The 12,273-nt window shown below is 41.1% G+C and overlaps 1 non-coding gene and 1 pseudogene across 1 annotated transcript; one reads left to right on the top strand and one right to left on the bottom strand.

The window, feature by feature from the left end:
- Positions 1 to 2,483: 2,483 nt before the first annotated feature.
- Positions 2,484 to 11,134, bottom strand: LOC117312629 (thyroid transcription factor 1-associated protein 26 pseudogene; annotated as a pseudogene).
- On the top strand, positions 10,653 to 10,759 carry LOC117312872 (U6 spliceosomal RNA). Its single transcript, XR_004527276.1, has one exon. It is a non-coding gene; the product is annotated as a U6 spliceosomal RNA (small nuclear RNA).
- Positions 11,135 to 12,273: the final 1,139 nt, after the last annotated feature.

Genomic DNA, 12,273 nt, shown 5'->3' with positions numbered 1-12,273 from the left:
GGGGCTAGGAAAAATCTTCCCCAAGCCTGATTGGCACAAAATACCCTTGGACGTTATACCCTTAAAAGGTTCCTTAAAAGTTAAGTGAGATTATCAGCCAGTTGAACTTCCCTAACTGATTTCCTAGAAAAGCCAGATATTCAGAGAAATTCTACAGCACTGGTGCTCTAACAAAGAGGTCAGTAAATTCTCCCACAGAGTTCCTTCTCAGGCCTGAAAAATTACCTGCTAGCGTAGGAACATGTTTGAAACCCAAGGGCGGGGACTGCCTCCACATATTTGCTCTCCCACAAACTGACTATTAGCCTAATTGTCCTCCCACAACAAGTTGCTGCAAAAGCCACCCTGTCAAGCCAGCTGACTAGCCAGTCTCTTTTCTCGCAATATGAGTTACTTTACTGAGACACATGTCTTCAGTTTAATACCCTTTGATCCAGAGACTCCACTTACAGCAAGTTGTCCCAGGAAATAATCAGACAAGGGCCCACAGCTGACTGTGTAGGGTCATTCAGTGGTGCCACTGTTGTGCAATATCAACAATATTAGAAATAACCTAACTGACCAACACTAGGGGATGGCATAAATAAATTATGGTATAACCATACAATGAAATACTTACCAGTTTTTACAAATAATTATGGGATCTATAATTATTGACATGGAAAGGTACAATATCTTTGATGAGTAATAATAGCCATTCACTGAATAGCATCCTGACACAATGCCACTTACTAAAGTTGCATTCATATAGACGTGTCCAGAGAGCTATAGAGAATTATGTTTACCAAAATATAAAAGCAGTTATTTCTGGGGTTAGGTAGGTAGGTATCTTTACTTTTTTTTTTCATTAAAAAATACTTTACAATGATACAATGTATCATTTTTGCAATATAAAAACTAAGCTTTTTACATTTTGTGAGGGGGAAAAATGAGCTAGGTTTTAGGTTGAGCTTGGATTGGCCACACCAACCAGGTAACAGCATAAGAATAATATAATTAACGTTTACTGAGCACTTACTACGTGCCAGCAGGCCCCGTTCTAAGCACTTTCCCTGTCTCAGATCATTTAATCTATATAACAATCCTATGAGGCAGGTCTTTTATTATCCTTATTTCTTAAAAGATGAAACAGAATCCAAGAGAGAAAGTCATTTGTTCAAGGTCTCACGCTAGTACACGATGTAACAGAGATTTGGGCAGAGGTCTCTGGTCATGACCCCTGTGCTACTCTGAGTATGGCTCACCCGCTCCTTCTCTGCAGGAAAGAGTGAGGGTGCTGAGGTCTGAGAAGGAGTGGGAAGGTGATGGGAGCAGGACTCTGTCCTCTTTCCCCTGCTGTTTCTGAAGGCTCTTCAGCCTCCCACTGTCTATTTGTTTACTGAAACCCTCTAAGCTTCATCTTTCTCTTTTGTAAAACAAGGAAGCCTTCTTAAGCCATCCAGCCTAGAATTAATTAGTCTCCCCTCTATACTGTGTACCAACCTAGGAGCTACTTCTGTTGTGGCACTTATACTGCCCCCCCACTGTCACCACCAACATCCCATCTCAGGCTGAGAGGGTTTCCCCCGGTGGACAAGTTGTCAGAGAGGCTGGAAGACAGCTGCACACTCTCTGTGCCTGCATTTATCACCCTCTACGAGAATTCTGCTCATTTGTCTTCTTCCCCACTGGACATGAACCCCTTGAGGCAGAAACAATGTCTTGGGTACCTCTGCATCCCTGGTGCCTGGAACATAACATTGTTCAATTAATAAGCATTCTTTGTGGACTGAATATGTGAAAATTACAGCCATGTGGTCTTAAGATTCCAGAGTAATAGTTAGGGAAAGAAGTGCTTGCATATTAATTTCTTTATTTTTTGTTTTCTGCTTTCCACCTCATCTGACACCAAGTTCAGAGTAAGAATGGTCATTAAATAAAGAAGTCACTAATTTTTAACATGCCACTTAAGCAAAAGGGACCAGCAGGCCCTATTTCACTTTAATCACCTAATGCAAGAAATTCTGGGTATTCTATGTACATTACAAAATATCATTAACAGAACTCCTTCTCTTGGTTCAGGCATTTTACCACCAATGCTCAGAGCAGTCAACTCACACAGCTGGTGAGGAGTGGATCCTGATCCAACTTTTCAGCCCCCTGTGTCAACTGCTCTCCACTTTCCACACAGTGCCACCCCTCTAACCAGTTACCATGGTTTCTAAAAGCCAACCTGCCACTAATTCTGGCCCCTTAGGAGAGATAAACTCATGTCTGAGTGCTTCCACTTTTCTCCCCACTGGTAACCTGAGGCTCACAATATCAGCTCTTCTTAGCAAAAGAAAATCAGAGGCACAGACAGACAAGCCAAATTTATTTATTTATTTATTTAACATATTTATTGGAGTATAATTGCTCAGTTATGAATAAACATATATTCCCATATCTCCTCCCTCTTGCATCTCCCTCCCTCCCACCCTCCCTATCCCACCCCTCTATGTGGACACAAAGCACCGAGCTGATCTCCCTGTGCTATGTGGCTGCTTCCCACTAGCTATCTGTTTTACGTTTGGTAGTGTATATATGTCCATGCCACTCTCTCACTTCGTCCCAGCTTACCCTTCCCCCTCCCCGTGTCCTCAAGTCCATTCTCTACGTCTGTGTCTTTATTCCTGTCCTGCCCCTAGGTTCATCAGAACCATTTTTTTTTAGATTCCATATATACGTGTTAGCATACGGTATTTGTTTTTCTCTTTCTGACTTACTTCACTCTGTATGACAGTATCTAGATCCATCCACCTCACTACAAATAACTCAATTTCATTTCTTTTTATGTAAGCCAGATATTTAAATAGCCCCTGTTTGTCTCTGGGTTCTCACCTTCTTTTTCTCCCTTTTACTTACTTTTCTTCACAAATATTGTTGTGACCAACGTCATCAAACCTAGGGCTTCCCTAATGCTGAGTAACCAATTAGGACAGGCTGGTTAATTCAGAACCACCTGATCAAAATTTCATAAAATACAGATTTTTGGACCCCAGCCCTGGAGATTTTGAATCAGGAGGTCTGGAGTAGTGCCCAGGCATCTGTATTCTTTTGAAGTTCCCCAGGGGATTCTGCTGTGCAGCCAGGTTTGGGAATCACTGATCTGACCCCAAAACATGAGTCAGCAGTCTCCTCCTGCCCCTGACTGAATTTGAAGAGATGAATCATCATTTCACTTTTTTTTTTTCCCGAACAGAATTGAAACCAAAGACCAGTGTGTGAACCTCAGACTTCCTTTACGTGACAATGAATTCAGGTGCCCCTCCACTTGGTCCAAGCACTGCATCTGCTTCCCCAGGTTCAGGCTTCAGGTGATAGATTCCCTCCTCCATTTAGTCCTGGGAACATATTGTAGTCTTGATCAGCCCTGGTTAGGAAGTCCCTGGGTGAAATGGCTGTGTGATATTGTGATATATAATGAGAAATATATATTTGGTCTTTTGTCTCCATTTCTGGCGCAGAGTTCCTAAAATTTTGGGACTCTGGGGACCCTTCAGCCTGAGTTGCAGGGATCACACCAGGTTCATCTTACAGCAATCCTAGATCTGGGTTCAACAGTTTTGCCTCCCTCTCTCCTCCCAGAGATGAGTCAGGATTAGGAAAAAGGAGAAAATTTAGAACACATGTAGATTATTTGGTTCTGTAGGTCTACCTTGTCCTTCTCCTCCCAACCACCCTAAAAACGAGGTCAGGCCTAGTCGGCATGCAGCAGTAGGTAAATCTCAGGCATTTTTGATCCTTTGTGTTATTAGAACTGTCTGATGTAGCAGAGACCCACTTGAGCAAAAATTATAATTCCACACAGGTATCTGGCCAAACCTGACGCTGGGACCACAACCCAGACTGTGAAAGGGCCTGAAACAAGGACCAAGATTCTAGTTAGGGCTGTCCCTCTTTCTCATCTGCTTCTTTCGTAGGTTCTCTCTGAACAGCTTATCTGGGCTACATGGTTGAAGATGCTAGCAACTGTTTTCTAGTAACTATTGCCAGCAGTATCCTGTCAAACCTCCTAGCCCATTGGGCAGAGTGACCTCCATCACATCTCAGTCCAGTTTCATAATTTGCAGATCATTTATTACGACTCAATCCAGCCCCACGTTTTCTAACAGCTTTTTAAAATATAATTTACATACCATACAATTCACCTACTTAAAGTGTACCATTCAGTGTTTTTTTTGGTATATGTACGGAGTTGTGCAACAATCACTACAACCAACTTAAAAACATTTTCATCATCTGGAAATGAAACCCCACACCCTTTATCAGCCATCCATCTACCTCCCCACCATACCCCTAGTTCTAGGCAACCACTCATTATTTTCTGTTCCTATGGCTTTGTCTATTATGGACATTTCATTTAATGGAATTTTACAATATGTGCTTCTTCTATTTAGCATGATGTTTCCCAGGTCCATCCATATTGTGGCATGTATCAGTACTTCATTCCTTTTTTAAGCTGAATTATACTGCATTGTATGGATATAACACAGTTTATTTGTACATATACCAGTTGCTGGACAGTTGAGTTCTTTCCACTTTTTGGCTATTATGAATAATGCTGCTTTGAACATTCATGTATACATCTTTTTTTTTTGGATTTTGTTTTATTTATTTTTTTATATAGCATGTTCTTATTAGTTATGTTTTATACATATTAGTATATATATATCAATCTCCCAATTCATCCCACCACCACCTGCCCCCCGCCACTTTCACCCCTTGGTGTCCACACGTCATGTATACATCTTGTGTAGACATATATTTTCATCCTCTTGGGTATATACCTAGGAGTAAAATGCTGGGTCATACAGTAAATCTATGTTTAATTTTTTGGGGAACTGCTAGAATCCAGTCCCACTTGAAATTCCAATCATATGTGCTTTTCAAATATCCCCCCCTTCTCCCAGAACAGGCTAAACTGTGGCTCTGTTATCTTGGAGTGGGGGAGGGAAATATTCCCAGGCTCACCCTGGTCAGTCTAATGTCAGTGGTCCTGATAAGGGCCCAGGACTCCTGTGCCCCTGATTTCCCTCCCTCTGTGTCGCCTGAAACCACAATAACTTTTGGGGTGTTCAGAGGTCACTAAAGGCTCAGGGTCCTGGAATGAGGGGTGCCTGAATTTTCTTCATCCCTGAAAACAGCCCTACAGCCCTTCACACCCTCACCCCCCTAAACTCCAGTGAACCTCCCCCTTCAGAAATTTCAGGCAAGAAGCAGGTATTAATCTCTACATAAGGGCACTCTCAAATGTCAAGGATGTGTGTCCCGCATCTCCTTCTTCTCCCCAAGAATGAGAGAAGAAGAGGACAGGACACATTCCTTCCAGGCCTTCCAGAACCTCCTCCTTGTCTTGAATCCCTCTCTTTTATTTTTCATTGTTAAAGGCCAGTGGAGCAGTTCAACTTCTCCCATACCCCTCTCTTCTCCACCCTCATTTCCTGCCCCCACCCCTGCACTTGGGAGATTTACCTGAGGAATTTGACCTTAATGAAACTTGACCTTTGTGACTTTAGTAACTTTTTTCTCAACAAGGAGCCATCTCCCCAGTTATTTCTTCTCCATTCAGTAACATGGGGGTTGCTAGGGCAGGAAAAGTACTTAATCATCAGTTTACATCAAACCATAAAACTCTCTTTTATATGAGTGCCTTTCAGAAAGTGAGCCAAACCTGGACCTCCTTCCTTCTAAAAACAGCCACCTCAGTTGCTCTGGCCAGAATATCCATCCACACTTTCCCTTCCCTCACTTTGAGCAAAGGCCTTCTTTGGCAGGTGGAGACCACGTGGGATTCCAAGCCAAGTATGTGACTTCTGGTATGATGGCAAGAGACCAACCTCCAGCCCCTGGGTTGACCACAACTCAAGGAAAGCCAGTGTTCAGGGTGGCCCACATGTGGACTCCTCCCTCCTCTATCTGATCCCCTCTGCCCTGACTTTCTCCCCACCTCTGAATCCCCTATCCCCATTTTCAAGAGAGGGGGCTAGCCATCATTCCTTTTTGTCACATTCCAGGTAAACTCGTATCAAGAGTTTGTTCCTGACTTTAGGAGGGTTGCTAAGGCTGGTTCTAGGTAAATTGCTGGCTTCTTGTAGTTCTCACCCCTTCCTGAGCTCTTCCTCTTTGCCCATGTCCCAAAAACCCTGGGTTCATTTCTTTCTCACACTTAGGCTGTGTTCTTTTTTTTCTTCCCTGTAAGGCCTAGCAGAGTGGGAAACACTGGACTTTTTTTTTGGACCTGAAATAGCTAACACTGATTTAGCACCTGCTATGTGGCAAACACTGTTCTAGGTACTTTATGTGAGCATTTTTTTTTAGTTCCAGTTTTATTGAGACATAATTAACATACCACACTGGATAAGTTTAAGGTGTACAGCATCATGATTTGACTTACATACATCATGAAATGATGACCACAGTAAGTTAGTGATTATTTATCTCTCATATAAATACAAAATTAAAGAAATAAAAAAAAATTTTCCCTTTCTTAGGATTTACCCTGTTAACAACTTTCATATGTAACATACAGCACTGCTCATTATGTTTATCATGTTGTACGTTACATCCCTGGTACTTATTTACCTTATAACTGAAAGCTTGTACATTTTGACTGCCTTCATCCAATTCCCCCTCCACCCACCCCTAACTCTGGTAACCATAAAGCTGATCTTTTTTTTCTATGAGTTTGTTTGCTTTTGAAGGTTAATTGATCTACAACACTATGTTAGTTCCTCGTATACAACATAGTAACTCCATTTTTTTTAACATTTTATTTCATCTGAATTTCATATGGTGCAAAAGTATTATATGCTTGAACCTGTCACTCAAATAGGAGGTTCTTTCAGTTCTCCAGGCCAACCTTCCTTCAGATGCCAATAAATTTTTTTTTTTTTTTTTTTTTTTTTGCGGTACACGGGCCTCTCACTGTTGTGGCTTCTCCCTTTGCGGAGCACAGGCTCCGGACACGCAGGCTCAGTGGCCATGGCTCAGGGGCCAGCTGCTCCACGGCATGTGGGATCTTCCCAGACCGGGGCACGAACCCATGTCCCCTGCATCGGCAGGCGGACTCTCAACCACTGCGCCACCAGGGAAGCCCCGCAAATAAATTTTTAAAACAAGAATATTATGTAGAACATACATAGAAAATTTTATCTTACAAAAACAAAAATATTTGGACATTTTAAATTTAGTATAGCTTAGCAGCCCAGTTTCTGCCAATAAATTTAGTTAATTGTTAGGAGGTTTAGTACGTATACGGAGAACTCAGTAAACAGCAGATATTTTAACCCTTGATTAAGGATAACATGTCTGACTTAATTTTGTTCTTGTATTTTTTTTAAGAAGCTACTCCATTTGTAAATTCAAGTTTGGTTGGCCTTTTATAGTCTTTTTGCTCAATATTTTGAACACTTTTTCTTCTTATTGTAGAGACTTAGAGCTTCTTCTCTCTCTTGTTTTCTACTCTCAAATTCTTGCTTCTTAGCAACACACTTAGCTTGTACCTGTTCATATTCTTCCTGTGCTTTTTTAAAAATATTTTTAAAATAAATTTATTTATTTTATTTATTTATTTTTGGCTGCATTGGGTCTTCATTGCAGCATGCGGGCTTTCCCCAGTTGCGGCAAGCGAGGGCCACTCTTCGTTGTGGTGTGCGGGCTTCTCATTGCAGTGGCCCCTCTCGTTGTGGAGCACGGGCTCTAGGCATGCAGGCTTCAGTAGTTGTGACATGCGGGCTCAGCATCTGTGGCTCACGGGCTCCAGAGTGCAGGCTCGGTAGTTGTGGTGCATGGGCTTAGCCACTCTGCAGCATGTGGGATCTTAGTTCCCTGACCAGGGATCAAACCCGTGTCCCCTGCATTGGCAGGCAGTTTCCTAACCACCGTGCCACCAGGGAAGTCCCCTTCCTGTGCTTTTTGATTTGATGTTTTCTTTTATTTTTCTTTGGCATAGTAATGAAGTTTACTCTTATGCTACATTATTTCTGGCTGAGGTTGTTCATTGCTACAGTGTTCTTCAGACAATGCCTGGTCAATGTTACATTGCTCTTCTGACAAAGGCTGATTAACTTGTTCTTCTGACAAAGGCCAGTCAACTTGTTCTAACAAAGACTGGTCAACTTTTCTAAGTTGATTCTTGAGTCTTTCCTCTTCATCTAAATAGAGATGTTTCAGATTATCAGGGTACCAATCTGTGAATTGAGACTCCTGTGTGGTTTGAGCCTTTTTTACCCTCCATAGTAATTTCTTGTAATTTTGCTGAATCTTTCGTTTCAAAATGCAGACTCGTCCCTCAAGAACACTCCCCATGAAGGCTTGCAGATGGTTAGATTGCAATATCATCTGTTTCACATTCTTATTCTTGAATCCTACCTGTGAAGCTCCTTCACCACGTGTCCCAAAATTCCCTGTCTGCCACCTTGCTGCCAGCCTCACCAGTGCCATGGCACACCAACCATGTCACCAGAAAACCACGAAGGACCCACTCAATAGTTCTATACATTTCAAAATAATCACCATGATAAGGTCTAGTTACCATCTGTCGCTGCACAAAGATATTTCATAATTATTGACTATATTCCCCATACTGTACATTTTATGTCTGGGACTCATTTATTTTGCAACTGGAAGTTTGTACCTCTTAATCTCCCTCACATATTTATAATGCATCGCATCATATCACATTGCATTGTATCGCATTACTTTTGGAGGAAAATATTTGGGAGGAAAAACCAGAAATGAACCCTGCCCTGCACTCACAAGGTGATCAGTCCTTGGTTAAGCCACGTAATCTCTCTTCACCTCAACCTTCCCTTCTAGAAAATGAAAAGAGCTTTGTAGACTCATTGTGCACACTAGTGAGATCATTATTATGCAATATTTATGACCTAAATTCCAATTTCCCATTACTAAGTATCAGTGCAACTATGCCAAGTTCTAAAAATGTTTTCTTGTTGCTGTTGTTTAGCAATTTAACTATACTCTGCATTACTGATTTTTAAAAAATTATTTCTGTTTAAAAAGCAATGTGTGTCCATGGCAAGTTATTTAGAAAATAAAATAGAAGGGGAAAAGGAGAAATTAAAAAAGCCTGTGCAAGTCCTCCACCCAGAAACGCCCCTGTTAACACCTTGGTATCTACTGCTCCAGTATTTTTTTGAGGCATATAGATTTATGAGGCAGGAAAATGTACTGAGATATTAGTTTGAGTTTTATTTGGGCCCTGTTGTGAAAACCCCAGGGCTTTCCTTTGTGCTGAGATGAGTCTGTTTTCCCAAGCCTAGGTGTGGAGGAAAAACTGAGCTGCCCAGAGGGAAGGGTGGAGAGACGTAGACTGAGACAGCAGGGAGCCCAGATGAGGTGGAGGAAGGGAAACAATGGGGGAGTGTATCTCCCTTCTAAAGAGGAGCAGGAGCTCTGGTCGGTGGTGTATGGACCCTGTAGACACTAAGCTCTTAGAGTCTTGCAGAGGACATATGCCCATTCCTCAGCCAATCACGGTAGCTGAGGAAGGGAGGTCAAGTAAGAGCAGGCAACGCTTATTGAAACCACATGCCTGAAGTTATGGGTGGAGAAGCAGTTCCCCACACAGCCCCATTCTTGGGGCCTAGGCAGCCACTCCCATTTGTAGCTACTACAAATTTCATCCCTTCTTCTTTAAGGTATAAAGTAAAAAGAATGAGAAGGAGGAAACGAGAATGCTGCTTTTTCAGAATAAAAACAATTAGGTTGGGGGAGGACTTAGAGGCAAGGCATGTTAAGAGGACTAGAACACATTAGAGAAATATGGCTTAGAAAACCTACCCTGTCTCTTCTGACCCCACTCTTATGAGCCCAAGAGAAACGAGGAGGTTGGAATTGGATTGATAATCAGGACTGCATGCAAGTTGGCCTTTTCTTGCCATCAGGTTTGAGTCTCACTATTGAAAATATTGAAAAGCCTCGTGGTGTAATGGGGCTGCAGAGGGCTTAGTTCAAGTACAACCATGCAAATGAAGAAAGGCTTCTCGATGTCAACTGTTTCCTCGTATGTAAAATGGGTCTAACAGTATCTAGACCACAAGTTGCTCCAAGAATGAAATGAAGTACTGTAGCAGCTTGCATAATGTTTCCTCCAAATTCCATGTCCACCTGGAGCCTCCAAATGTGACCTTATTAGGAAGTATTGTGTTTGCAGATGTAATTAGTTAAGATGAGGTCATACTGGAATAGGGTGGGCACTAACCCAATGGCTGGTGTCCTAATAAGAAGAGGAAAGACATGCAATGATATGCACAACGAATAAGATCATGAAAAGATGAAGGCAGAGATTGGAATGACCTGCTGCAGCCAAGATATGCCAAGGATTGACAGGAGCCCCCGGAAGCTAGGAATAGACAAGGAAGCATTCTTTCCTGGAGCCTTCAGCAGGAGTATGGCCATGTGACACCTTGATCTCAGACTTCTCGTCTCCAGAATTGGGAGAGAACTATAAGTACAGTGTCTACTGTTTTAAGCCACCCAGTTTGTGCTGAATTGTTATGGCAGCCCCACAAAACAAATAATGATACCTGTGTAAAGTTCTTGGTACGTAGCTAGAACATGCTGGTATTCTTCTTTCCCTTCCCTTCTCCTACTCCTAAATGTGCACATGTGTGCTCACTTTGGCAGCACGTATACTAAAATTGGAACGATACAGAGAAGATCAGCCTGGCCCCTGCACAAGGATGACATGCAAATTTGTGAAGCATTCCATATTTTTTCAATCAAGTCCAGGAAATGCAGAGTCCCATACAGGATAAATATAAGGAGAAACATGCCAAAACACGTATAAATCAAGCTATCAAAAATTAAATACAAAGAAAAAGAGAAGGAAAAGACGTACAATTACAAACCCAAAACAATTAAGAAAATGGTGATAGGAACATACATATTGATAACTACCTTAAATGTAAATGGATTAAATGCTTCCACCAAAAGACATAGACTGCCTGAATGGATACAAAAACAAGACCCATATATATGCTGTCTACAAGAGACCCACTTCAGACCTAGGTACACATGCAGCCTGAAAGTGAGGGGATGGAAAAAGATATTCCATACAAATGGAAATCAAAAGAAAGATGGAGTAGCAATTCTCATATCAGACAAAATAGACTTTAAAATAAAGACTATTACAAGAGACAAAGAAGAACACTACACAATGATCAAGGGATCAGTCCAAGAAGAAGATATAACAATTGGAAATATTTATGGACCCAACATAGGAGCACCTCAATATATAAGGCAAATGCTAACAGCCATAAAAAGGGAAATTGACAGTACCACAATCATAGTAAGGGACTTTAACACCCCACTTTCGCCAACAGACAGATCAACCAAAATGAAAATAAATAATGAAACATAAGCTTTACATGATACAATAAACAACATGGACTTAAGATACTTATAGGACATTCCATCCAAAAACAACAGAGTACACTTTCTTCTCAAGTGCTCTCCAGGATAGATCATATCTTGAGTCACAAATCAAGCCTTGGTAAATTTAAGAAAATTGAAATCATATCAAGTATCTTTTCTGACCACAACGGTATGAGACTAGATATCAATTACAGGAAAAAATCTGTAAAAACTACAACCACATGGAGGCTAAACAATACACTACTAAATAACCAAGAGATCACTGAAGAAATCAAAGAGGAAATCAAAAAATACCTAGAAACAAATGACAATGAAAACACGATGACCCAAAACCTATGGGATGCAGCAAAAGCAGTTCTAAGAGGGAAGTTTATAGCAATACAATCCTACCTCAAGAAACAAGAAACATCTCAAATAAACAACCTAACCTTATACCTAAAGCAATTAGAGAAAGAAGAACAAGAAAACCCCAAAGTTGGCAGAAGGAAAGAAATCATAAATTTCAGATCAGAAATAAATGAAAAAGCAATGAAGGAAACAATAGCAAAGATCAATAAAACTAAAAGCTGGTTCTTTGAGAAGATAAACAAAATTGATAAACCATTAGCCAGACTCATCAAGAAAAAAAGGGAGAAGACTCAAATCAAAAGAATTAGAAATGAAAAAGGAGAAGTAACAACTGACACTGCAGAAATACAAAGGATCATGAGAGATTACTACAAGCAACTCTATGCCAATAAAATGGACAACATGGAAGAAATGAACAAATTCTTAGAAATGCACAACCTTCTGAGACTGAATCAGGAAGAAATAGAAAATATAAACAGACCAATCAAAGCATTGAAATTGAGACTG

Source organism: Tursiops truncatus, chromosome 6 (assembly GCF_011762595.2).
Source record: "Tursiops truncatus isolate mTurTru1 chromosome 6, mTurTru1.mat.Y, whole genome shotgun sequence".
Lineage (NCBI taxonomy): Eukaryota > Metazoa > Chordata > Mammalia > Artiodactyla > Delphinidae > Tursiops > Tursiops truncatus.
The sequence above is the reverse complement of the archived record's forward strand: the minus strand, read 5'-3'. Positions and strand labels throughout refer to the sequence as shown.